We start from the raw sequence: 27,994 nt of genomic DNA on the forward strand, positions 1-27,994 counted from the left end.
GCACAGCTTCCGATTGCGCAGGCGGACCGGAAACAATAGCGGAAGCCGCATCGGACGTTTGAATTCCAAAAAAAGTTCGAAAACTGGGACACTTACTTCCAGGTTTCGATCGTTCGGGAGCCAAAACGTACAAGTACCAAGGTACGACTGTACCAGCACCTTTCCCCCCCAAATGTTAAAAGTGTGGCACTTACTTTAACAACTTAAGGGGAGTATAGGCATCTTTTTTCTACAAAAAAAAGCACTGGTTATAATTCCCATTATCCCTGAATTGGACCTACTTGAATGGGTCTGATGGCAGTTATAGTCCAAAATGCACTCCTTTATTTCCAACCCATTTATTTCCAACCCAAGTTCCTCTTCTCCTTGTTCAGTCTCTACTTGGGCAAGATGTTATCTCCTCCCATGCTCAAAGATAAATATTTTGCCCTTATGGCATCTGGGCATAGGATGCAGGAAAATGCTAAGAAGAGTGAAAGTTGAATACAAAACCTCTCTTCCACCACCACACCCCAAGTTCTCTCTGCATACTTCTTTGTGCAAACACAGCACATAAATTGACTTTGGTATCTACAGCTTCAGCTCGTCTGTTTTTTGCCTTATGGGGCCTATAGTTGGGAGTCCTGCATTTACACTGGTTCCCATGTTTCTGTCTCTGCTCGCACAGTATTTTTGCAAATACCGTACTTTGCTATTCTATCTCTCAGTAGTCTTAAAGATGCAAACTAGTATTTGCTGCAGTAGCACACTCTGTCCTCCAGACCTAGCTTAACACACCGTTATAGACAGACATAAAAAGCTTATTGCAAGACTTACCAATCCTAGAGTTCTTCCTGCGGCAAAGGCGTTCAGGATTTCAGGATCACCTGAGAAGATACACAGGGCTGCATGCAACTCCTAAGGATGGCCCAGTCCTTTTTATGCCTGTTTTGGACAGAAATCCAAATGCGAGGGTTATACTCCGTATGTGATTAGTTACATCTATATGGTAGAATGCCATGTTATCAAATATGTTTACCTGTCTGCAAGTTTTATTCAAAATGCTGGTAAGGGACTGAGGAGCCTAAATAAAACTTAGGGTTGATCTACCCTGGCACTTGAGGTCTTGATGAGCAATGGGAGCTTAACTCCCTTCCTAAGCGAAAGTGGTGGTCCACAATTCTGTCACCTTAGTTATCTGACAAGGTAACAGGCTTATTAGAAGTCAGAGCAGACCCAAGTCTCACTCCCAGCAGGCAGAAGCATGTCTATGAGAAGTATAGGTCAGGTTTTTCTCATACCCACCCCACCATGTCAGCCCAGTCCTGTAGCCCATCTCCAGGATCCAAGGCTATCCTGAATGCTTCTGCCTTGCCCCTTCTAGTGATGCTAAAAGTTTTGTGCTAGTATGCGTACAATCTTGCATTTTATGTATTTAAATTGATAACTGTGGCTTGGCTTGATTTATTTCTTCCTTCATACATGCAGACTTTCTCTGGCACAACATGAATGTTTTATTTCATACGATAAACAGTGGTGTCAGGGGCTCAGGAGCAGAGACACAGGTGAGAGAGGAAACGGAGAGCGAAGGGGAGGAATCTGAGGGCAGCGTAGGGGAGTATGACAGTGGCCCGAGAGATTCCATGAGCTTCTCCAGCGATTCAGAAGATTCCCAGAGGGGGGTGCCAATGGCCAGGGCAAGGGGGGTCCCAGGGGGGACACAGCAGAAGCAAGGGGCCAGCGGGGATTCCCAAAGCAGCAGCGGAAGATCAGGACCAGTTCCCCCACCAGAGCGGAGTGGGGGGGAAGAGTCCCATGTGTCAGGGCCAGCGTCTCCTCCAGTAGGGAGAGAAGATGAGTCAGGGCTGGCCACGCCTCTATCGCAGAGTGAGGGAACGGAGGGGAAGTCAGGTCCAGCTAGCCCCCCCGAAGAGGGAAGCAGTGACAGGAGCAGTGTAACGGTCAGGAGAAAGGTTGCCGGCTGGGCGCGCGCGCCAAGTTCAAATGTACAGGCACGCGGGACAGCAGAAAGCCTGGATTGGGAACCAGGTCCTAAAGCCCGCTGGAGGCAGGGGGAAGAATCAGGGGACTCAGCGTCAGAAGAGTCCAGAAAGGGCAAGACCCCAGCGGACAAGCGGACCCAGAGGAGGAAAGAGCAGAGGAAGAGGTGGAGCAAGGCTAGAGTCTTGAACTGGTGTCTGGGGGGAGGAGATTAAGACGGAGCTTCAGCGGTCTAGAGTTCAAGACGTAGAGCTGCGCGCCGCGGCTTTGAAATGGAAACTGAACTTCAATAAAGACTTTTGTATATAACAAGAACTGGCGTTGGTCCTTTGTGAGCTGGGACCTAGGGCAGCTCTGACAAGTGGTTTCTAAGGTACGGTGAGAATGTAAAGGAACTAATAGGAGAGAACTAATAGGAGGTACATGTTACAATAAAAAAGTAAATATTCCATTGTGGCCAATTAACATATGCTCTTTTTTTTAGAGTTAATTACATCTTTCCCCCCCTGTAACAGTCTTTGTCACTCATTACTGTTAAACTGCTCAGAGAGGGTGAGGACAACTCACTTTGTACCTCCTAGTTCTAAAAGCACATTCCTGACATGAGTAAGGCTTTATAAAATAAAGCACTTTGATTTGCTAGGAAAACCCCTTGTCCTCTTTTCTTTCGTCTCTACCATGTGTTCAGTCATTTCTGCTATTTTATTTTGGGTGGTTTTAATTGGCAAACATGTTAATCTCAAAGCCAGAAGGCTGCTTTTTATTAAATTTGATCTTGACATCTAGATTTGTTTCGTAACACTTCTGTGGAATGACATAAGGGGGGAGACAAACTTGATCCCCCACTGCAAGTTCCTAAAGAGAAGCTTAAGAGAAGACCTTCAGCTGTAATATGGAGTCCTCCACCCATTAGGCCAGCTATAGAAGAGCTTTGTGTTCATAGTAGCTGGATGCATTGTATTGCTGCTTTGCAGAGAAGGGAGTGGGGGGGGGGGATAACTTTCTGGCTACGCTGACATTAGACCTGTAAAGATGGTGGTGGTGCTGTGGTTGATGCCATTCTGCTTCTGGAGCTAAGTAGGCCCAGCCCCTTTATGTTTGCCTGGGTGGGAAACCCAGTGGGAATCACACAGGAGCTGCCAGGTATAACAAACGTAAATGGCTAAAACTGCAGAGACATGCTTCTTCAGTATCCAACAGATGGAGCACAGCACTCGAGAGAAGGAAATCTTATTTTAAAACTCACAACTTTAAAAAGTTTGCAAAGTAGTGGGATGCTGTGGCAAGAAGTCGTGGCTAATCATGCAATGATCTAAATGAGCAGCTGGCACTTGAGCACCGCAGCCTGTAAATGTTTATATGTTTAGAAAAGTTAAGCACAAAGCCTTACCGCACACTTTTTCCCATACTAGCCTGCCCATAAGAACGTAAGAGGAGGCTGTGCAGTCGGGCAAGTGGCCCAGCCAGTCCGGCATCCTGTTGTTAACAGTGTCCAACCAGGTGCCTATGTGAAGCCTGCAAGCTGGACATGAGCACAACAGCACTCGGTCCACCTGTGATTCCCTGCATGATGCCACTGTGGCTAGCAGCTGTTGATAGGCTCGTCCTCCATGAATTTGTCTAATTCCCTTTTAAAGCCACAGAAGTTGGTGGCCATCACTGTCTCTTGTGGAAGTGAGTTCCATACTTCAACTACACACTTCATAGAATCAAAGAACTGTAGATTTGGAAAGGACCATCTAATCCACACACACACACACACACACACACACACACATCCCTGCAATGTGGGAATCTTTTGCCCATGACGCTGAGGTTAAGAGTCTTGTGCTCTACTGACTGAGCTGTCCCAGATGCATAAGTACCTTTGTTTTATCTGTTGTGAATCTACAACATTCAGCTTCATTGGATTGCCCACAACTTCTAATCTTACAAGGGGGGGGGGGGACTTCTCTCTATCCACTTTCTCTATGCCATGCATAACTTTGTAACTGTATCATGCCATCTCTTATTTGCCTTATCTCTAAACTAAAAAGTCCCAAACACAGCAACCTTTCCTTAAGAGCCAGTGTGGTATAGTGGTTAAGAGCAGTTGACTCGTAATGTGGTGAACCGGGTTTGATTCCCCGCTCCAACACATGCAGCTGCTGGGTGACCTTGGGCTAGTCACACTTCTCTGAAGTCTCTCAGCCTCACTCACCTCACAGAGTGTTTGTTGTGGGGGAGGAAGAGAAAGGAGATTGTTAGCCGCTTTGAGACTCCTTAGGGTAGTGATAAAGCGGGATATCAAATCCAAACTCTTCTTAAGGGGAGTTGCTCTGTCCCCAGCTCTACAGAATCCTTTTGAGTTGTGACGGCCAGAACCACAGGCAATACGTTCCAAGTGTGGTCACAGCTTTATTTATTTTATTTCACAGTGATGTGAAATAAGGGTTTGTTTTGGTTTCATGCACGTAGATACTGCGCCTTTCAATCAAATGGTTTCCAAAAAAGCTCTCATCAGAAAGAAACAATAATCAAAATTAGCCCAGATCCTTACAAAATCAGACATAACTCAAAACAAGTAGGATCAGCAGTTAAAAGCAGCAGGTTAAAGCATTTTAAAAACTAAAAAAAAAAGCCTTGGAGAATTAAAAAAGGGTTAGACATCAGCTTCTTGGGGGTAAGCTACCGTTGTCAGAAACAGGATACTGAAGTTGATGAAATGCAGAGTTGGTTTGGTAACACATTTGCTTCTGCCACCCAAATGATAAGACATAAAACAGACCTTGTCAGGACTGCAACAAATTGCAGACAGACAGCTACTCACGCCTGCCTATGTATTCCTAGGAGATGCCTCTTTCCCGTTTGCAGGCAATGCTTATGTCTCTCTTATGCCACGGATACCGGGCCAAAATTATTCCATGAATAGATGTTCTCACCGTGCATTGTCCTGACGGACAAATTTAGGTCACAGCTACTTTAGGGGAAAGGTCGTAGCCCAAGGGCACAATGCATTCTGTACATGTAGAAGGGTCCCGTGTTCTATCCTTTACAGTTCCAGCTTCAAGGGGCCCTGGTAATGGCAGGGCTGGGAAATAGCTTTTGCCCTGCCAGCCAAGGATGACATTTTGTAGGCTAGAGGGAGCAGTGGTTTGATAAGCTAAGGTAGCTTCATAGGAGCATCTCTGTCCTGTGCCCCCCCCCCCAAAAAAGGACTGAGGATGACAAATTGTGGAAAGGCTCCAGGCTAGATCCTTTGGCATAGACAGACATAGCTAGGAAAGAGCTGTGGAACCCTGGACAGCAGCTGCCAGTCTGTGATGACAATACTGAACTAAATGTCCCAAACTGACTCAGTGATTTGATTGCAGCTCTTAAGGAAAAGGAATATACTGCTGTATTTTGTTTTACTTTATTTTTTGCTTTAATTTTAAAGCATTATTTTTCCTCAAAGTCCTTTTGAGTCCCCTCTTCACCACTCCACAAATCCCATTAGTGTATTTTTTATAGTGTTGGGAAGATATCCCACTGAGAACAAACATTTAATCTCTTCTACTGTTCCATTACTTGCTTATTCACCCACCCACTTCTGAAAGAGGTTTACGGAGCACTTTTAAAGTAAACCTTAGCATGTTACAACTCTAACTACTGTGGCAACTTGCTAAAACTGGCTGCCATAGCCACATCTGCTCTAGGAAAGACGAAAGAGATTGGGGGAGGGGGGGAGAGAAATGGAGCTCTGATGCTGGACTCCAGTTAAAGAGCGCAACCTCAAGACTGCACTTCCTCCCCAAACAACACTGACACTGAGCTGCAAAGAAAGTGATTTCAACTGACTTAATGTTCTTGTGCTGCTCACCCAAATGAGACCTGACGGGTGGACTATGACTCAATGGTAGAACACATGCCTTATAAGCCGATGGTCCTGGGGTTCAATGCCTGCCACCTCCCCTTATAAGGGTCAATTAGTAGGTAATGAGTAAAACCTTTGCTTTAGAAGCTGAAAAGTAACCCAGCATGGCTGGTGGGAGTTGTACTCCAGCACCTGGTGAAGGGCACCGGAAAGCCTACAGTAAATAATACTGATCTAGGTAAACTACCGTATTTTTCGCTCCATAAGATGCACCTGGTTTTTAGAGGAGGAAAGGGGGAAAGACCCATTTTTGGGGGGGATCAGCTCACAGTTGTGCAGCTTCTTTTGCAAAGGGGAAAAGCCCCTTTTTTTGAGGATCAGCTCAAAGTTGTTGAGCTTACTTTGCAAAGGGGAAAAAAATCCTGTTTTTCTGGGGTTCAACTCACAGTTCTGCAACTTCTTTAGGAAAGGAAATGGAGCTGTTTCTACAGTTTCCTGACAGATAACACTGGGCAACAATTTTTTACTTTTTGAATGTTGTCTAGATTTCTACAACTGATTTAGGGCATTTTTGCACTGCTGAATCAGGAAATGGCATCTGTTTCTCTCCATCAGGTCAGGTTTACTGTAAACTGAATGGTGGGCATTGATAAAGGTAAGTACAGGTAAATTGCATGTTGCTTCACCATTTTTCAAACTTCGGGGCTTGAACTTCCGTTTCTTGGAACTCCTGGAATGCTCAGCGGCAGGGAGGTCTCTCTTCAGAGTCCAACAGTAATCAGCCATCATGACTGCGTCCCAGCGACCCTGATACCTGGTGTCCATCACTTTCATGTCCTGATGAAATCTCTCCCCCTGCTCGTCACTCATTGAACCCAGGTTCTCAGGAAACCGGTCCATATGTGAAAATAGGTAGTGCATCTTGACGCTCATGTTGCACCCAGGTTTCTGAAAGCAGTCAGCATGTTGTTGACAAGTTCTGCGTAGTTTCTGGCCTTATTGTTGCCAAGAAAGTTCTTCACTACCAGAACAAATGCCTTCCACGCTTCCAGTTCCACTTCGTTCATTGAGTTTCCGAACTCTGGATCTCTGATGAGCTGACGGATCTGAGGACCGTCAAAGATGCCAGCTTTCAACTTCTCCATGGTCAATCCTGGAAAAGCCTGGCACAAGTATGTGAAGCAGTCACCATCCTTGTCCAGAGCCTTGGTGAACTGCTTGATTAAGCCAAGCTTGATGTGCCGCGGTGGGAAGAGTATTCTGTCTCTGTCTACCAGAGGGTTGTTGATGATGTTCCTTTCTTTGCAAGGCACCAATTCCTCCCGCACAGGCCAGTCCTTCTTCGTGTAATGCTGAGCACGGTCCCTACTATCCCACATGCACAGAAAACATGGGTACTTGGTGAAGCCAGACTGTTGTCCCAACAAAAAGTTCACCATCTTCAGGTCAACACAAATAAACCACTTATGCTGATCATAACCAATTTTCTCCAGCACATACTTCACCGCTTCATAGTTCTCCTTCAATGTACTCAAGTGAGCCAGGGGTATAGAGGCAAACTGGTTGCCGTTGTGTAGCAGAACACATTTCAGTGATCGCTTGCTGCTGTCAATGAACAGTCTCCAATTTTTGGGTTCGTACTGTGGCACTCCAAGCTTGAGCAGAAGCTGCACAATATCTGCACAGTACACCAAGTCCTTCTCTTCCGAGAAAAAACAGAGGTACTCTTGATGCCTGTTGCGGAAGAAGCTGATGCGAGCACTGTCAGAGAGGAGGTTTTTTTCCTTCAATCTGGATACCAACAGTTCGGCAGAGTCCTTTGACAAGCTGAGGTCGCGAAGTAGATCATTCAACTCCTTTTGGGATAATGGATGTGGAGCATCATCTTCAAGAACCACTTCTTCTTCTTCATGTCCTTCAACACTGGAGGCATCTTCGTCACTAATGTCAGGAAGTTCTCCGAAGATAGGCACTGGAATTTCATCACAATGAGCTACAGGACGAAGATCAGGATACTTTGTGGGGTGGCTGCCCCATTAACTTTGTTTTGATCCCCCAACTTTATGCTTTGCCGCACCAATTTATGGAAGATTTCGAGGTTTTATGACTTCAAACTGATCCCTTTTCGACATAATCACCCAGAACTATCGGACCTGAATACTTCTTGTCATTAAAATAATCATTTCCAATCAAAACAATTATTCGACATGGCATTTTACCCCCACCAACTTCTTCTAAAATGCTCCACACAAGCATACATGTGAACAAAAAGGTAAAAAAATGACATGTGGCCATAGCTCAAAAATTTGACCTGATTGAGCAAAACCAATGTTATTTTTGGATTCAGCGCATCAGATTCGTCCTAAATCAACTGAAAAAACGCAGACAACAAATTTGTTGTTGACCAGTGTAAACTAATCAGCCAGTCACATGTCGCTGGGGAAACAAACAGCCTCCTTCTTCAGAATATTCAACAATGGAGGCCTGGGCAAGGGGGCGGGACCAGCAAGGGAGCCAGCGATCAACCACACATTCGCTCCATAAGATGCACAGACATTTCCCCTTACTTTTTAGGAGGAAAAAGGTGCGTCTTATGGAGTGAAAAATACGGTAATACTGAGCCAGGCTGCCAGCCACAATGGCTATGCTCAGCCTACACAACTGGAGGCAGTAATGCTTCTGAATACCAGTTGCTGGAAGCCACAGGAGTGGAGAGTGTGATTGTGCTTTAATTCTGCTTCCTGGTTTCTCACTGAGGGATCTGGTTGGCCACTGTGAGAAGAGGATGCTGGGCCATTGCTCCTGATCCAGCCGGCTATTCCTGTGTTCTTGTGAGCAATGGCCTGGCTGAGTAGGAGGCAGCATCTTTTTGCTGCTCCTGCTTTGTAATCTGTACATCCTCTGCACAAGTTTACTCTGATACGAATCTTTAACCTTCACTTTTATTGTGGCAATTTAGGGTGGAGCACGTAAGGGGAGCTTGCATAACTTGACAAGAAAGATTTGCTTTTGCTGCGAAAGCTCTCTAAAGTGAAACATCCTATCCCGTTGGTCCATCTGGGCTTGAAAACTTGGATCACTCTCTTTTGTGCAGTCCAAGCCTTTGATCCATTGTTCACTCGAGCCATATATCTGAACTGGTGCACGCAGAGCCAGAGAGGCCTGGAGGCTTTTCCAGGCATTGATATGCTTTAAAGGGAGAGCAGCCAGGATGCTTAGCTTTGCTCATTTCCAAAACAACAGCTATCACAACAAATGGCTGGCCTGCTCCAAGAGCTGTTAAGTCAGTTAAAAGGGTTCTGTTAATAACTCTTTCTTTTCCCACCATACAAACTGAAGCACACAGCCAGGCCAGGTCTTTTGACAGGTCAACTTCACCTACTGCAATTAACGCAAAACAATTCAGTGCAGTGGAACCTTGGTTCTCAAACTTAATCCGTTCCAGAAGTCCGTTCCAAAACCAAAGCGTTCCAAACCCAAGGCACGCTTTCCCATCGAGAGTAATGCAAAATGGATTAATCCATTCCCGACATTTAAAAACAATCCCTAAAACATGAATTTTACTATCTATCGAGACCACTGATCCATAAAATGAAAGCAATAAAGTACTGCAGTCACACAGTCAATCAATCAGTAGCTGAACTAGGTTCCACACAGTAACACACAAAAAAGAGCCGCAAAACCAAACAGAGCTCAGCGTAACACTCAAAAGGGAAGCGTGGCACTCAAAATGGAACCATGGAACCCAAAACAGAAGTTTGGGCACTCAAATCAGAAGAGGAGCACGTTTGGCTTCCAAAAAAAGTTCGCAAATTGGAACACTTTGCAGTGTTTGAGTATCAAGGTGTTTGAGAACCAAAGTACCACTGTATAGGGGAAATGTATATCTGGAGTGGTTTTGGCCTTACCATCAGCTTGACAAAGACCAACATCCTGGGTCAGAACATCCCCAACACTCTACACATCAACACTAGTGACCACATGCTTGAGGTGGTAGATGATTTTGTCTGCCTGGATTCCAGCATAACCAACAACCTTTCCTTTATGCTGAGCTAGACCAAGCGTACTGGCAACGCAGCTACAGCAATGGCTCACCTCTCCAGAAGCATATGGGAGAATGTGATTCTAATGTCCAATACCAAGATGAAGGTCTACCAGGTTTGCGTGTTGAGCACGCTGCTTTATGGAAGTGAGTCGTGGGCAACTTAAACCTGCCAGGAATGATGCCTGAATGTGTCAGGATGATTTTGGGCGTCACATAGCAGGACAGGGTCTCAAACAAAGATGTGTTTTCCCAAGTGCCACATTCCCAGCATGTTTGCACTTCTGTGATGCTTATGCTGGCTTGATCATGTACACAGAATGGAAGGTGGCAGGATCTGCAAGGATGTGCTCTATGGGGAGATGGCTTCAGACACCAGGTCTGCTGGCAAACCAACTCTATTACAGAGATGTCTGGAAATATGACATGAAGGCTGCCAACATCAGCCCCACTGTGTGGGAATCCCTTTCAGATGACCTCAGAGCCTCGAGACAATCACTCAGGTGATGTATCCACAGCAGTGCCCAGAGGAGGAATGACTGCTGCGAGGAGTGCAGAAGGAAGAAACACATGGTACACCTGCATCAGCACAACTGGACCCCTTCATCTGCCCCAGCTGCAACACAACATGTCTCTCCATATCAGTCTCTACAGCCACAGCAGGTGCTGCAACCTTCCAACAGTTAGACTCTCACCTCCAAAGGCACACTCTTCCATCGTCTCCCGAGACAGATGGATGCCAATGACATATTGTGGGGGGACCTAGTCATTAACTATGTAACAAAGTTGAGGAAAGCAATAAACAAGCTGGTAGCTTAGAAAACAACAGCCGTTAGAGAGAGAGAGAGAGAGAGAGAGAGTACACACACACACACACACACACACACACACACACACGACAAACATACCCTTTCCTCCCAAAAAGCAATCTTTGCCGACACTTTCTTGCAATAGATAAAAACAATCTACTCAACAATTAAGAGAGAGGCAGTTAATAGGTATAATCTTCTGAGTGAGTCTCAGACTCAGATTTAAAACTGGTTCATTTTACAGCAGGAAACCAATCAGGAAGGAAATAGCTGGCTCCTTGCAATGGCGGCAGTGCCACTACCCAACAGTGAGATGTCCCCAGTATGACAGCACAGATTGAGCTTTGGTAGGAGATAGCTACCAGCTATTGTGTTTCAGTCAGCACTAGCAGCAGTGTCAAGACTGTCAGTGTTTGTTCTGCCACATGGGGCCATCTTTCTGCTCCCTTGCATTCCGTTTGCACTTCAAACCAGTAATTAGTGCCAATCTTCTATGGTACGTTGCTCAGAATCCCTCTTTCCATCTCATCTCCTTGGCAGGCAGTATGGCTTCTATGACCTTCAGCCCGTGTTGGGAGATGGTACACTAATGTGTGACGTGGTGTATGTCACTGTATTCAAAAGCCTTGCCCCCGTCATGCAGCCCACGCCTATTGTTTTAGCATCTTTGTAAGCCAAACATGAGAGAGGAGTTCAGAGGAATCAACAATTCAAACTGTAAGAGGCACCCTGGGAAGCGCTTCTTCAATCAATATGCATGGTAGCTTCTTTATTTGGGGGGGGGGGTTGTTATACTGCCAGTCCGGCAACTCAACACTGCCACTAAACTTGTAATAAATTATCCATCAACCCAGTGCTTTCGAAAGACGTTTTAGAATTGTTCCCACCATTTTCTACATAGGCCCATAGCCAGAATGCTTGTCATGAGCAGTCAAAGGGTGGGAAGGAATCCTTGCAGAACAGCCAAAACATAAAAACAGAAGGCCTCAATTATTGCATCAAATATTAATACAGTAACATTTAATTTTATAATACTTTTTAAACCACAACCACAACAAGGGCCTGTTGCTTGTCAGTCAGGAGAGATGAACACTCCTTTGCTCACCCTGGGAAGTTCCGAGTGAACACTCACAAATGCTTGAGGGATCCGTACACATTCCGTATGAATGCACACGAAACACTCGCCTTTGCCCCTGCCCTTTCCCTTGCTGCCACCCGCTCCAAACAAACAAAAATCATCTAGAGGCTCATCTGAGGCAGGTGAAAGTAGAGGTTAAGAGTGCCAAATCCCAGTGGAGCATCTTTTTCAAGTAGCGGTATCATGGTACTTTAAATGTATAGTGTGAATGTGGCCTTGGACTGGCACTGTTTAACCCACCTTCACTTAACTACCTTGATTGATCCAGGCAGTAAATTCTACACAGGAGCTTTCTGAGGCCAGATTCAAAGGCAGGCGACTGCTTGGGATACTAGGGACCGCGATCAGGATTTCGCACGCCTGACCAACTTGCTGCAAATCCTTAGACCCTTATACTTCCATCTGAGAAATGATTTGAGACTAATTTTAAATGCAAGTGGTTTAGCTTGTGGCTTCTGGTTTGCAGCCATGATTTTCAGACTTCATGCCACAAATTTGAGAGATCTGGCAGTAATCCAACTGAATCAATTAAACGTTCCAGAAGGATGCCTGGGGGGAGCTCGGTGTCAAGCAAATTTCACCGCATTCAATACAAATTAATTCCAGAGTAAGTGTCTTGAGTATATTCAGAGACCTAGTACAAAAACACACGTTAAGAAAACCCGAGGTTAGGACCCCTTTGTACTTAAAAGTCCTTCCTGACTCTCTTGGTATAACACAGCTGACGGTCCTGCACAATACTCTCTGCACAGTTTTAGTGTGTGTGGTTTATTTTAAAGTCCTTATTTTGTCTCCCAACAGAGGGAGAGGGCTCAATACTGATCAGCCTTTAGGGAGAAATGTTGAATGCAACCTTTTTAATAGAAGGATCATCAGTGTGGATCACACAGCTTTTCAGCTTACTTTCCTGTGAGATTCCATATTGCTGATGGAGTTTATCCCGGTGTCATCAAAACAGCATCCAGGTTTATCTCCTCATATCTTGCTTCTAAAGCACTGTATTTGTATTGATTTTTTCAAGGCGTTCCATATAGCATTTCATCTTGCAAGTTCTTGTAAGCATGTACGTAACCCTCCCCTCTTTTTTCCCCTAGTTTTTTTGTGTGTGTGGATAGTCCACAAGATTTGCCAGCTAAAAGGGTGAGGTGAGCTCTGAATTAAGGACACTGTTTCCTCTCCCGTCAGGATTTGCAGTAACACAGCCTTCAGCAGCCTGGTGCCCTCCAGATGTTTGGGACTACAACTCCCATCAGCCCTTGCTAGTATAGGATTGCACCAGGCTGGGGAAGGCTTGCAGCAGCATAGGTACGCTGCAGGACATCACAAGCCAAAGAGAGGGGGGGGGTTTCTATTCCCCACCTTTCTATCCAGGTCCTCAGCGGGCATGCACCCTAAGTCTTGAAGGGGTTGATGCGACTTTATCTACAAGGGGACTGCTGGATATAGAGACAGGTACCCTCAAGCTCAAGGGCTGAATGTGTGTGTGTGTCTTGCTCTTTGGCCCTCAGGACACAGGCCTTCCTCTGTACCCTCCTCAAATGATTTTACCTGGCGGGGCTATCATCACTGAACTGTTATAATATGGAGAAATGTGTGTTTATAGAAACCTCTGACTTCTGCTTGGCTGCAGTGTTTACCATGGTAAAATGGTCACATCCGTTGTTCCACTCATTTTTGCCTCTGGCTCTGCCTGTCACTCACATGCAGCCACTGGACAGTTCCCCACAAGGAAGTGTGGCCCTCAAGCTGGAAAAAATTCCCCACCCCTGCTTTGCAGTGAGAATCTATTACTGCTGGTTGCCCAGGGCAGGAATTTCATCAACACTGATGATGCCAAGACTGCCTACATCCATTCTCCTCTCTGTCTCTCTCATACACATGCCTAATGACATTGCTCTGCTCTTCTGTTGAGTCTATCCTGCGCACGGTCCCCAAATGCACCACAATATTATCTGCCCAGTCTCCACCAATTTTGTAACATATTATAACTTCCTTTTTGTATTCCCCACCCACCTCAGGTCCTGTAAACCAGGAAAGTTCCAATGTCTACAAAGACGTCAGTCAGCATGCAGGAAAGATACTGCTATGCTCTTCTCGACCTGGGCTACAAAGGACTTTTATGGGGATGAGACTGAAAACCGCAAACCATCTACAAGGGCCTAATTACAAAACTGCAATTGACATACTACAATTTTCTAAAACAAACTTTAAATACAGCGGTTTCCCACATGCTGATCTATGTCCTTTTGCAGACAAGTGAAACCTACAATTAATGATCTTTTGTTCTTCCTTTACTGCTAAAGCACTTGGAACAAATTACTTGATCTCTAAGGTATCCTGTAAATGACTGTAAAATCAGTTGCTTTTTTCTGCTGTTGCCATCTGGTTTTCTTTATAAAAACTGGAACACAAAGGAGCTATGTGGTCCACTGCATACCTGTACATCTCAGGACATTTTTGGCTCCAGTTTTATCAAACTTGCTTCAGGTTTTGCTGCAATTGTTAGCAGCAAAATTATTCCAACATACCACATCTAACAGTATATACTGCAAAGTTTAAGCAAAATCCCTGCAACACACAAATAACCTCATTGCTTGCGGAATTGCACTATGGATGAAAGCTTGGTATGGCTTTCAGCCTAGGCATTTATTTGCTGGTACCCTGATTTGGCGGTTCGAATCCCCGTGATGGTGTGAGCTCCCGTTGTTCGGTCCCAGCTCCTGCCCACCTAGCTGTTCAAAATCACGTCAAAGTACAAGTAGATAAATAGGTACCACTCCGGCAGGAAGGTAAACGGCGTTTCCATGTGCTGCTCTGCTTTCGCCAGAAGTGGCTTAGTCATGCTGGCCACATGACCCGGAAGCTGTCTGCAGACAAACACCAGCTCCCTTGGCCTATAGAGCGAGATGACCACCGCAACCCCAGAGTCGTCCATGACTAGACCTAATGGTCAGGGGTACCTTTACCTTTTTACCCTGATTTGTAAACCATGTCTGCACTGCAGGTCATTCTTGGCCCCCAGAATCTGTACCACTTCAGAAGGCAGGTTGGGAGTTCATTACCCAATACTTCCCCATGCTGTAAGCTTGGCAGGCAATCCTTGTCTGGTCTTCTTCCTTCCTGCTAGTTTTCTATCTTTTTTATTTATTACACTGGGAACCATTCAATCATGCATGCTTCATCTGAAGTGGTGCAATCCCAAGACAGCTACACCATGCAATTTATTTCCTAAATACATGTTAGGAATCAGAATTCTGTTTCAGGGCTCACTTTCCCATTATAATATCCAATGATGGTTGTTCACACACACCTGAGGGATAGATCTAGACCACTGTAAACTATGGTATACAGATATTAAAGGTTACTGCTTTTTAAAGGACATATTCTGGGTTCTTTGCACGGAGCCAGGAGGGCAAATAGTAATGACAAATCTTCTGGTGTCGCCCAAATCTCATTGAAATCAATGGCTAATTTACTGTGGGCTTTGCTTTTTTCTGGAATGTACCCTTTTACTTTCCTGTTTTATAAAATACTTAGAATAATTAGACCAGTAAACACTGTGTTATGCTGCTGAGGCTAGCTTTTCTTTACTAACTTTAATTGGGGAAACGCACATCTTGTGTGAGGTATATTTGTGAATATGGCATTGCCTCCATTTCTTTGTCATGGGACCTAAAATATGCAATTGAGCATGCAACAAATGGCATCAGGGAAACGAGCACTTCTCTTCCTCTGGTCCGATAAAGATCACTTCCCATCCCAGGGAGAAAGGACACATTTGCATTTATCACTTACAGTTCATTGTCCAGGAAAATGCTGTCACAAACTAAACAAAAGCCATCTCACCCAGTCCAAATGTGCCTGGCTTTAGATTTGCCTTATCTAATTGCATATAGCAAGATCTCTAGCCTGTGTCATGGCAAAAGACACAACTGTCAGTTGAGGCAGGTTTGGGGAACCATAAATGTCAATGCCTAGCTTCTCTTCATTTTGCTGTTTTAAAGGAATCTCCTTCTACCGCTCCAAACAAAGAGGCTACAATCCACCCACCCACGGAAATCCACTGAGTTGAACGGGGCTGGATGTTCCTCTTTGCCCAGCCCAAAACAGCTCCACTCAGATCTGCCCAAAAAGTCATCCTGGCTTCACTCCTCCAAGGTGGAGCTCCCTGTTCTGCTGATCAACAGGATTCTTACCAGCTGCAGAAAGTGTGGAAATTGGGTCTTCAGGGGGCTGAGCCAGGCTGGGATCCACTGGATCCCAAGGCCCCCTCCCCCAGTGCCATTGTGCCCCATTACTATGCTAGCTCCAGGCTGGGATAATGCAGATCAGGGTTTTGCCAGTCTTCTAGCTTGGCTGGCATGAGCGGAAGAGCTGCAGATGAGGCAGCAGCTGGGCATTGCCTGTCAAGAAAGGCGCACCAGAGCAAAAAATAAAATAAAAAATAGCAGGAACTTCTGCCTCTTTGCAAATGAGTGGCTTGGCTAGAGGCCAAATATGCTTAGGGCCTATTAAGAGTGCTCAGATTTAATATACCCCAGAAGTACATGTGCCTGATCTTCCTTTATTATTTCTGTATAGTTATTTGTTTTGATGTTCTGTGCTTTTTTACATATAAACATCTCTTCTTCTTTTTTTAATGCTCATGCTTCCCTCTGGAGAAAATAAGCAGTATATGTGCAGCTGGAAAATAAACTCGGGACTGGGAACATTCTCACAATTTCCGTTCCTCTCAGTTTCTCATTTTTCCAATCTATAAAGTTCAGTTCTCCACATTTCCACATCAGTTTGGCAATTAAAACACAATAAGTTGTCTGGGAAATTCATCGGCATTTTAGTATGAATTTTAGTATGAAAATTGCAAAGCAATTTTCCCAAATCGATTGCATTTTTGTATGCTGTTTTCACTAAGGGCTCGTCCACACTTCTGCTTGTCCTATGCCTGGGATCCAAGCAGTTTTGCCTTTGCCCCACCACTGGAAACCCCACTCTTTAGTGCTAAATCGGAACAAATGGCAATCCAAGGAAAACCCATTGCCATTTATTCTGATTCAGCGCTGAACCGTGGGTTCTCCTGGGGAAAGTGGCAAGGCAAAAGGAAGTGTTGATAAGCCCTAATACATACACATTACATGTACAGTTTAACCCTAGTATTAGAATTTTTGTACACATGACTTGGCCAGAGAACTGCATTGCAAAATTCAAGCACAAATTTGAAAGGATGGCTGTGTTTTTGCATTGTATATTGTTTTGGAAGGTGCAAATTAGGTAGGTTTGATTTTAAAGGCAAACTGAATCAAATTTATTCCCCATCCTTCATGAATGCTGGACCCAGCTCCTTATAAAACCTTGCTCAGCATTCTGCTCTGCTGATTATGTGACACTGCAGAGAGAAAATGTAAGCCTTTTGGGAACATGGCCTCTTCTCTATTGCTGTAGGTGCCAAAATGAAAGTGGCACCTGAAAGAGCCTCTGGGATTGGTTCAGGCAAACAGAAATGCAGGTTATCATCATTTGGTAATACAGATACTGCAAATAATACAAGTTATCTTTACTCAATACTGCAAGTGGAAGACTGCATGTTTAAATAAGTCCCCACCCTTGAAAGGAAGAGTCCTATACATAGAAGATCAGTATGTCATACCTTCTCCCTGGCACTTAGTTTTCGATGTGGGAGATTTTATTTTTATTTTTTTTAAAAGTATTGGGTGTGTTCAATCAGACAACATTCCCTCTACTATCTCAAATGGTATGGCCCACAGACAGTCACCGAGACATACAATTTGACATTAGATGGGGTGGAGTTGCCATACTGGGGGGGGGGGAATTAAGTGCCCATAGAAAACTAGGCTCCAGGGAGAAGGATTCTCTATCCAAGAGAATATAAAACATGATGAGCTGTTTGCCAGGACTTCAATAGTCCTTCAATAGGCTAAACACTGGAAGCTGTGGGAGTTCAACCTCAGTTCTCCATCAAGATGCGCTTTGTTTTTTGCTGCTTCTTTTTTTTGTTCAACACTTCATCCACAGATTTGGGCAAACAACAACAACCTGCCCCAAAACACTCAAGCCAATGAAATATCATCAACAGAAATGCTTAACAACAGGGAAGCTGGACAAAAGCCTACGCCTTCAGATCTAGAGCCGGATAAACACTCCCGCTGCAAAACTCTGCAGCTGACAAATCCAATCCCTGATTTAAAATATGTTGTACGAAGGGCACAAATATATCCTGTATTTTATCAGCTTCATGCCTTTTCAGCTATATATGAAACACAGATTAATCTGGCATTTAATCAACATGATGCAATCATTTGTACATCCTCTATGAAACAGAAAATCAAGGAACAGATTTGGATACGGCAGGCCACAGGGACAAACAATAACTCATCTTCCTGATGGCAGCACTGTACTTTCAAAGTGATCAAATAATATCCCATTGTAATTGCATTGATTTTCATAAGAATTTAGAGGCTACTTCTGGTTTCAAAAAATCTCCTGATGCTGAAGCTTCTTTGCTGCTCCAGTCTTTACAAACTGAGATTGTGCAAATAATATTTTGAATTAAAACAATAGAACATTGTGTGCATGAAAGAGTTCTATCGAAATAGAAAATTATGGGACTTCATTTCAGTTGAATTTTCAGTGCCATTTTCTTATTAAATTAAAACCACACGAGATCATGTAATTCCCCTCTAATATGTGGCTGAGTGCCTATCAAATTGGAACAAAATTGGAAACACCCCAAAACAAGGTAGTGACCTCTGCATACTCACAGAAGTGCTTAAGTTTGTGAATAAGATGGAAAACAAAATTGCCTAAAAGGAACCTGCAAACTTTTATCATATGAACATAACTAGTCCGGCATCCTGTTCTCACAGTGGTCGCCAGATGCCTCTGGGAAGCCTGCAAGCCACGGCAAGAGCTCTCTCCCCTCCATAGATTCCCAGCAACTGCTGTTCAGAAGTATTACTGTCTGCAGCTGCAAAGGCAGAGCATAGCCATCATAACTAGCAGGCACTGACAGCCTCCATGAATCTGTCCAATCATCTTTTAAAGCCAGCTGGTGACAATGTGTTAATGGCAGATGAGCCTGCAGAGTGGAGTAGGGAGGGGCAAGGTCTAAGGAACCAGAGGTCAGGCAGAGTGTGAATTTACTAATCCAACTTTGTGCCTATTTGAGACACTGACTGTTTGGGTGTCAAAGGCTGAAAAGAAAAGTGGAAGGCAGGGAAAGAGAGGGAACTAACCTACTTAAGACCCTGATGTCTTATAATAAATATCCTAAAGCAAGAGAGAAATTAGGAGGAGGATATGCCTTTATAATTTCCAGAACTGCATGCCCCCATTCTCTATTTACATGGGTGGGGCCAGAGGGGACAATAACATCAAGACAAATCAAGACAAATCTGAGGTTCTGCCCCTCCCCAACAAAAGCCTACCCCCTTAAAAAAGCCTTCTCCCCCCCCCCAACTAAAATCCTGCTCAGGCAGCCTTCCATTCAAAAGATAACAATTCTAAACATGCTTATTGGGCAATAAGCTCAGCGAACACAATGGGACGTGAGTAAAAATTCATAGGATAGTACTGTAAATATGTATTATATAGCCAGAGAAGACAAGTATTGGACACGCAACCCCTTTTCTTCTCCTCACTCCTGAAACACACACTCTCACACTTACCTCCCCAAAGACCTGAGCACTACTACAAGGTAGGTTGACCAGATGCACAGGAAGGCAGGGCTCCTGCATCTTAGCAGTTGTGCATAAGAGGGATTTTCCACAGGTGCAAAACATGGCACATGGGCGGGAACTATGCAACTATTAAAGGTACAGGATCCTTTTCTCTCCCCCCCCCCCCACGGGGCCCACACACCTTTTTAAAAAAACAAGTTTTGCATATAAAAACATAGATTAATAAAGGAACAGAAGTTTGTCACCAATACAGTCAACCTTGTGCATGTACCATAAGGAAGTGTATGAAGTCAAAGGCTGGTGTCTACTTGATCCACCATTCATATTTGTGATGAATGGAAACTCTGCATCCAGGAAACTGTCTCTGTTTCAGCTACTACAATCTGCCAAATATTGCTGATTCAATCACTAACCCTGCAGCCAGATACCAACGTCCAATTTTGTGCTGCTGCAAGCATGAAGATTGTTAAATGTTTTAAGCAAAAGTTTGGTTTTGATTATCTGGAAATAAAGACAATGAACAAATTGAAATTCTGGAGGGATGGGTTATGTATGATATTAGGCCAAACAACTGGAACCCAAAGGTTTTCACTGAGAGAAATTTCTACCACATTTCTACCACATCCACAAGGATGCTGGCAACATAAGATGAGCCTGATGGGTCAGGTCAGTTGTCCGTCCAGTCCAGCATCCTTTTCTTACAGTGGCCAACCAGATTCCTAGAGGAACCAAGCACAACAACTCTCAAGAACCTCCAGCCCATGGCTTAATTAAATCCACCAGGCCTCCATTTGGCCAAAGAGGCTGTTTTGGCCAAGCCACACACACTGGCCCTAAACTTGATGTAATAATATGACATCAGGCGAGAGGCAACTACAATTCACAGCCACACCAAAAAGGCATTTGCAGGAGTCACCAATCATATACAAGTGCATTCTTTTTTCAGAATTTGCTTCTAAAAATGCTGTCTTCATCATCCTACTGCTATGAGTTTGAGTGTGGGGGCAGACTCCCCATAATGCTGAAAACCCCTGGATGTGGCGCTGTGGGTAAAACCTCAGTGCCTAGGACTTGCCGATCGTATGGTTGGCGGTTTGAATCCCCACGGCGGGGTGAGCTCCCGTCTTTCGGTCCCAGCTCCTGCCCACCTAGCAGTTCGAAAGCACGTCAAAGTGCAAGTAGATAAATAGGTACTGCTTTATAGCGGGAAGGTAAACGGCTTGCCAGAGCAGCTTTGTCACGCTAGCCACGTGACCCGGAAGTGTCTTCGGACAGCGCTGGCTCCCGGCCTCTTAAAAAAAAACCGAGATGAGCGCGTAACCCTAGAGTCGGACACGACTGGCCCGTACGGGCAGGGATACCTTTACCTTTAACAACCCAGACCAGCTTGGCATAGTCATTAACAGGGGACAAAGAAAGCCAGTGAAACCATCCGAGGGAAACACAAACCCTGGGTAAGCGCTGCCAACTCCCCAGGACTTCCTGACAGTAAGAGCTGTTCGACAGTGGAATTTGCTGCTAAGGAGTGTGGTGGAGTCTCCTTCTTTGGAGGTCTTTAAGCAGAGGCTTGACAACCATATGTCAGGAGTGCTCCGATGGTGTTTCCTGCTTGGCAGGGGGTTGAACTCGATGGCCCTTGTAGTCTCTTCCAACTCTATGATTCTATGATTCTAGGACACTCAATCAGAGACTGGAGTGGCGTGTAACAATACCTTGTGGATTTGGTTTACCAAGCCATAAAGTTTTCTAGCGCTTTTATGGCAAATCTGGAGGGGAGGAAATTAAAATAGTCTAGCATATGATCAGTGCTTCAAGTAAAACAGTATATTATGGGATATGGAGGAGACTCTTGAGAGTCCCATGGACTGCAAGAAGATCAAACCTATCCATTCTGAAGGAAATCAGCCCTGATTGCTCACTGGAAGGACAGATCCTGAAGCTGAGGCGCCAATACTTTGGCCACCTCATGAGAAGAGAAGACTCCCTGGAAAAGACCCTGATGCTGGGAAAGATGGAGGGCACAAGGAGAAGGGGACGACAGAGGACGAGATGGTTGGACAGTGTTCTCAAAGCTACCAGCATGAGTTTGACCAAACTGCGGGAGGCAGTGGAAGACAGGAGTGCCTGGCGTGCTCTGGTCCATGGGGTCACGAAGAGTCGGACACGACTAAACGACTAAACAACAACAAATGGGATATGCACACTAATGGTGCTGTGTTTTTATTTTAACGGTTTATTCTTTCAGCTGCTAGTATAATTCCCTCCATGGAGGAAAATCACACGTGACAGCGTTAAAACAATTTATTCACTGCCAATTTCCTTCTGAAAGTGAACAATTATACTAGCATTTAGAAGAACTGGACACTTCCCCCAAAGTTCCTTGCGTGTAATCCATGAAGAAACAGAAACTCAGCAGCTTCCTTTATGTATAGCTAATTTCATCAACGTGTTTTGTGTGATAGGAATTTTAGGGTTTTAGATATATGGCAACGTTCATAACCACATGTACATAGATCAGCACAGGAAAGCCAACCTGGAACCATTTTGATTCCTAAACTGAGCAAATGTTTCTCTGCATGGTCAAAATGGAAAAGTCCCCCCATTGTCTCTTTCCTCACAAATCCTGTCTTAAGGACACATTTAAGATACAAGGTGTGAGCCTGTGACCTGGCCCAGGAAATAAGTATTTTACCACTACAAAAGAATGGCCAGGCTCCCCAGGAAATCCAATCAAGTAACCTGCCAGACAGAAGATAAACAAGGACAAGAGAAAAACAACATTTAAATTTCTGTGATGTAGGTGGGATGTATCTGAGGGGTGGTCTTAGGTTACACCCCTTCTGTGATGTATGCATAATGTTTCTGGGGGTGGTCTTGATCTACAGAATGGGAATTTCAAAAGTCTTTATAAACCCTCGCACAGCATTGTTCTGGGTCCTCCTCCTCTCCTGCGTGTGAGGGGAGTACCCTGTTGCAACAGATCAATAAAGATCAAGCTTACTAGCTGCTTTGCTTCTCAATATTCTCTGGTTGGCCTCTGTTATTTTCTCCTACCAATAGGGAACCTATGTAAGGACTCTATATGGGCTCTTGGATACCCCATAAGGGAAAAGGGCATATTTTTATTTACAACATTTGCCTTTCATAGAATTGTTTAAGACAAGGTAAGCATTTAATCTCTTGAACAAATGTTTCAGTGCCGCGGTCAAATTTACACTAGATTGTGAGCAAACTGGCAATTTTAATGGTCAACATAACTAAGCTAAATGTGAATGGTAAATACAATTTTATCTGATTTTGTATTTTTAGCCAACAGAATCTGATTCTGCAAACAATTGTGCAGAGCTTCGCATTATGATTTTTATTGCAATTAGGTCAATTCCTTGAATAAGCTCCTTTTGGTGGTTTCTGTTCTAAGAGCTTGTGCCTCTTTTCACAAGCTACTCAAAAGGGATTGCGGCTGACAACAGGATCAAAATGTCCCAAGGCACTTCCAGCCACTCTTTTAATTATGATTTACATAGAATAATGGGCTATTATGTAATCTATGGACAAAATTTTACCAGTGCTTTAAAGCAATGCTAGAGCAACACAGCAACCAATAAAAGTCATAGTATCATAGAATCATAGAACTGTAGGGATGGAAGGGCCTCCAAGGGTCATCTAGTCCATCCCCGGCAATGCAGGAATCTGAGCTAAAGCATCCATGACAGATGGCAATCCAAGCTATGCTTAAAAACGTCCATGGAAGGAGAGTCCACCACCTCCCAAGGGAGACTGTCTTCAGTCATTTTAAAGACTAACACATTTATAGTGTGTCTAATTTATGACCCAAACTGATTACAGCTCTTACAGCAAACTCATAGGATCACTACTTATGAATCGCTTTAAAAAAAAGAGGAAATGCATAATCAAAAGAGAATGAAAGAGGAAATAATTTGCATAGAATGTGCATGTGCGTCACACACAGACACTTAGAACTGCTATGATTTCAAAAGAAACACATCTTACCTACAGTGAGGACACCTGTGAATCTGTGTGCCTGCTCAGTCTGTCTAGGTGGTGTTGATGGGAAACTTCAAGGCCACACTTGGTCTCCCTTCTTAGGACTCCTCCTATTTACTGAGGATTCTTCCTGACTTGCTTGCAGGACATTTACGCAGTTAAGATTGTATCTAGCCTTTATTGAGCGTTTGTTCTGATCTGTTTGCAGGGAGGTCCTATGACAAGGAGCCAATTCGTTCCTAGGAAATATAGCAAACAGGACATCAAAAAAATATTAAAACAAGAAGCACGATTAATATTTTTATTTAAAACATTACAGCCAGTAGGATTTAATTCCGAATTTGATCTTTCAGTTTTCATTTAATTACAGCAATGGGTATTGAAATGTGTGTCTAGATGTGAAATGTATGAGATGTAAGTACGAATAGTATCATGTCTATCCTCTACTCCACCTCCCCACCTCTCTACTAATGTAAAACACCTATTGAAAAACCCATAATGAGAAAATGTTTGTGTGTGTGTATATATATATCTGTAATCAAACAGCTATTCAGTCTTGTATGCTTAAGCCAAGAAATTGTCTCTTATGCAAGTACATAATTATGAACTTTTGCATCAAAATTGATTCTTTGTATATAGTGGGAGAATTTATATTTACTCTGTATTCAGTTGAACACCTAGAACTGTACAGTGGTACCTCGGGTTAAGTACTTAATTCGTTCTGGAGGTCTATTCTTAACCTGAAACTGTTCTTAACCTGAAGCACCACTTTAGCTAATGGGGCCTCCTGCTGCTGCCACGCCGCCAAAGCACGATTTCTGTTCTCATCCTGAAGCAAAGTTCTTAGCCCGAGGTACTATTTCTGGGTTAGCGGAGTCTGTAACCTGAAGCGTATATAACCTGAAGCATATGTAACCCAAGGTACCACTGTATTATGTTGATTCTGATAAGATTCAGTTTGGATTATTATCACTTAGCACTAGTAGATGCATCGATGGCATGAGACAACTGAAGAAGCCCAGAAAACTGTGCTCAGGGAGAGTGCTATCTACCAACCCCAACAAATTGGCCCCACTGGGGGCGAAACAGCAGCCTCTCAACTGCATGGACTGCTAGGGCGAAACAGGAATAGAATGCTGGCGCCCTGCCTTTTTTTATTACTTCATACGCTGCTTCATCAGCACCTAACAGAATGACTGCAGCAGCAGTGTTAGTAATGGGGAAAAGTAATATCTGGATTTGTCCCTCGGAGTGACCTTAAACTCTACCTCCAAATACAATCTGTGAAATAAGGTAGCAACTTATACTGCAGTATCCTAGAAGGGAGTTTGGCTTTAGGCCAGCTTCTTAAAATATGTGTGTACCTATGAGAAAGAGAGGATGGGATCACAACCAAAAGCAAGTCAGAGTTGTAATTCTTCCTGGCATTTCCATTTAAAAAAGGGGGGGAGTGGGGCACTGTGGCCCTCCATAAGCTCTTGGATTCCAGCTCCCATCAGCCACAGTTAGTATAGCTAATGGTCAGGGATGGGAATTGGTGGGAATTGTCAGGGATGGGAATTGATGGGAATTGTAGTTCAACAGCATCTAGACATTTGGTCTTCAAACCTGGGCTGTTGTTGATGGGACTACAATTCTCTCCATCTCCAGCCAGTTGGCACAATGATCAGGGTGATGGGAGTTGTAGTCTAATAATATCTGGAAGGAACCATGTTGGCTACCTCAACATATCCTGGTGCACTCCACATGGTCTGCACTACAGCTCCTATCATTGGCCTTGCTGACTGGGGGCTGATGGGAATTGTAGTCCAAAACATCTGGAGGGCACCAGGCTGAAGAAGGTTGACCTAAGGGTACAACCAGGTGGAATCTTAAAAAAAAACCGCCTAATATGTTAAAAGTCATATAATTGAATTAAATATGAATACTATTTATTTATTTAAAAAAACAAGCGTTTGGGGTTAGATATACTAGTGCAAAGTTGGTTCACACCTGTGTGTTCATCACTTGATAACCGCAGCATCAAGTGACAAGCTGTGTCCATAAATGAGCCATAAATCGCGCATGGTCAGCTGCAAGTTCTCAAGTCCTAAGTAATCAGGTTGATTACTTGCATATGTGAAAAGGTGGAATCATGGAGGGAATCAGTATGGTATGTACTGTTAGATTGGCATATGCAGGAGAACAAGTGAAACAAGAGCAAGAGAAAGGCTTCTCTTCCTACAGCACATTTTGCACTCTTATTTTCTGGCTAGGCGGCTTATGAGATGCATCAGCGCAAGCCATCCTGACTCAAGGTAAGCTCAGTTTCTACACTGCACATCTGTTTCTTCTAAAGCTTTTCAAAGCAAGGAGCAGCTTGCAAGCTGATCATCATTTAAATTGGGGACGGGGAGCCTGTGGCCCTCCAGATATTGTGCCTCCACCACAGTGCCATATTTAGTGTGGTGCAGGCAGTTCCCCTGCACAATGTGCCAAGTTGAGGGGGTGCAAAATAATAGCACCTATATTTAAAAAGGTACCTACTGAGAAGTTCCATTTAAAAAACTGTAATTCCCAAGGAATTAATGTGAAAATAAGATTTAAAAATTCCTTCCTGTAGCACCTTAGGTGTTACTGGAAGGATTTTAAAATTTTGTTTCGACTACGGCAGACCAACACAGCTACCTACCTGTAACTGTGAAAATACGAGGTATTGTAAGGGCACACTTTGTCCTCGCTCAGGCACCATATTACCAAAGTCTGCCCCTCCCTGTCCATCAGTCCTAGCCAGCATGGCCAATGGTCTGGGCCACAGGTTCCCCATCAATGATTTGAATCTTAGAAACAAAATGTGTAAAGTTTCTCTCCCCCACCTACCCTTTGTTGTATAACTTAAGCTACATAGCCACAGGATGATTCCTGATTGTTGAGAGGTATTTCCAGCAAACCATGCAAGGTTTAGGAGGGGGAAAGGCCAAGGTGAATAATGCCAGAGCTTCCTTTTGAGCCCAAACACCATGTTGTGTTCAAACAAGCACCTGCCCCTTGGTCCAAGAGTGTGCATTCTAGAGAGCAGCTTCTGATGCCACCCACTAATCCTGAATCACAGGAGCTTCTCCAAGGAGCTCAGGGTGGTGCATGTTGTTCTCCTCGCCCTCATTTAATCCCCACAACAACCCTGAGAGGGAGGCTAGGCTGAGAGGCAGTGACGGTGAGCTCCGTGGCCTAGTGGGGATTCAAACCCAGGTCTCCCAGGTCCTAGTCCAACACTCTAACCCTGTAGTTCCCAAGGTGGGGCACGTGCCCTACAGGGGGGCAATTTGATTTTTAAGGGGGGAAATTTGAGAAAGAGTTAGACCAAGTTAATGGCCTTTTAGGCTTCCTCCATGTGAATAGGAGTTCACTTTTTGAATATTAATTGTATGTCACGGGGGGGGGGGCATCAGGATATTAGAGATGCTTAAGTGGGGCATAGGGACACGGGTGGCACTGTGGGTTAAACCACAGAGCCTAGGACTTGCCAATCAGAAGGTCGGCGGTTCGAATCCCCGCGACGGAGTGAGCTCCCGTTGCTTGGTCCCAGCTCCTGCCAACCTAGCAGTTTGAAAGCACGTCAAAGTGCAAGTAGATAAATAGGTACCGCTCCAGCGGGAAGGTAAACGGCATTTCCGTGTGCTGCTCTGGTTCGCCAGAAGCGGCTTAGTCATGCTGGCCACATGGCCTGGAAGATGTACGCCGGCTCCGTCGGCCAGTAAAGCGAGATGAGCACCACAACCCCAGAGTTTTCCGCAACTGGACCTAATGGTCAGGGGTCCCTTTACCTTTTGAAGTGGGGCATGGCCAAAAAAAGGTTGGAAACCACTGCTCTAATCGCTATGGCACACTGGTATTTTGAGAGATCAATTTTAAAAAGCACAGGTGACCTTTTATCAATGCAGGCGGGTTCCAAAGAGGTCCGCCATTTTAGAAGAAGCAAGACGCCACCCGCCACCTCAGAAGTGGGGTCTCGGGCAGCCCAAGAAAGCTCTCCCGGCCCCATAAAACGGTCAGGCCTTCGAGGTGCCCCCAGACTCCTCCTCCTCGTTCTTCCGGCAAGGACAGACGGACGCAGCGCTGACCGCTGTGGGATTTCGCCCAGCATTGCAGGTAGCTCCTCCTTCGCCTGCTCTGGCGCGAGACTATGCAGCGCCGGTCAATACTGAGGCAGGAAAGCGGGGCTCTCCAGGGACTCCCGCCGCGCGGCTCCCATGGCAACGGGAGCTGGCGGGCTCGCGCTTGCCGCTGCTGCTCCTGCTGCTATTTTGCAGCCGAGGACGCACGGGGAGAACCATTTTGCTCCGCAGACCCGGGCGGGGTGTGTGACTTGTCGAGGGTTAATTCGTCTGCGGCTGGTGGAAGAGACCCGCTGACCGGAGGAGGTGGTCGCCGCGGTGCAACCAGCAAGCAGGGCTCTTGCAATCCCATGCAGCGCTTGCTGCTCTGTGCATGTTTTTTTTAAAAAATAATAAT

The 27,994-nt window shown here is 44.8% G+C and overlaps 2 long non-coding RNA genes across 2 annotated transcripts in view; one reads left to right on the forward strand and one right to left on the reverse strand.

The window, feature by feature from the left end:
* Positions 1 to 142: 142 nt before the first annotated feature.
* LOC309326163 lies at positions 143 to 27,951 on the reverse strand. Its single transcript, XR_014150210.1, has 3 exons — positions 27,604 to 27,951; positions 23,510 to 23,742; positions 143 to 924 (listed from the first exon to the last, which is right to left on the reverse strand). It is a non-coding gene; the product is annotated as an uncharacterized lncRNA (long non-coding RNA).
* Positions 24,737 to 27,994, forward strand: part of LOC309326162 — a 31,538-nt gene continuing 28,280 nt past the window's right edge. Inside the window, exons 1-2 of the long non-coding RNA XR_014150209.1 lie at positions 24,737 to 24,796; positions 25,759 to 25,800. This is a non-coding gene — a long non-coding RNA (uncharacterized lncRNA). The remainder of the gene's footprint in view (positions 24,797 to 25,758; positions 25,801 to 27,994) is intronic.

Source organism: Podarcis erhardii, assembly GCF_964252035.2.
Source record: "Podarcis erhardii genome assembly, chromosome: 12".
NCBI classification, from domain to species: domain Eukaryota; kingdom Metazoa; phylum Chordata; class Lepidosauria; order Squamata; family Lacertidae; genus Podarcis; species Podarcis erhardii.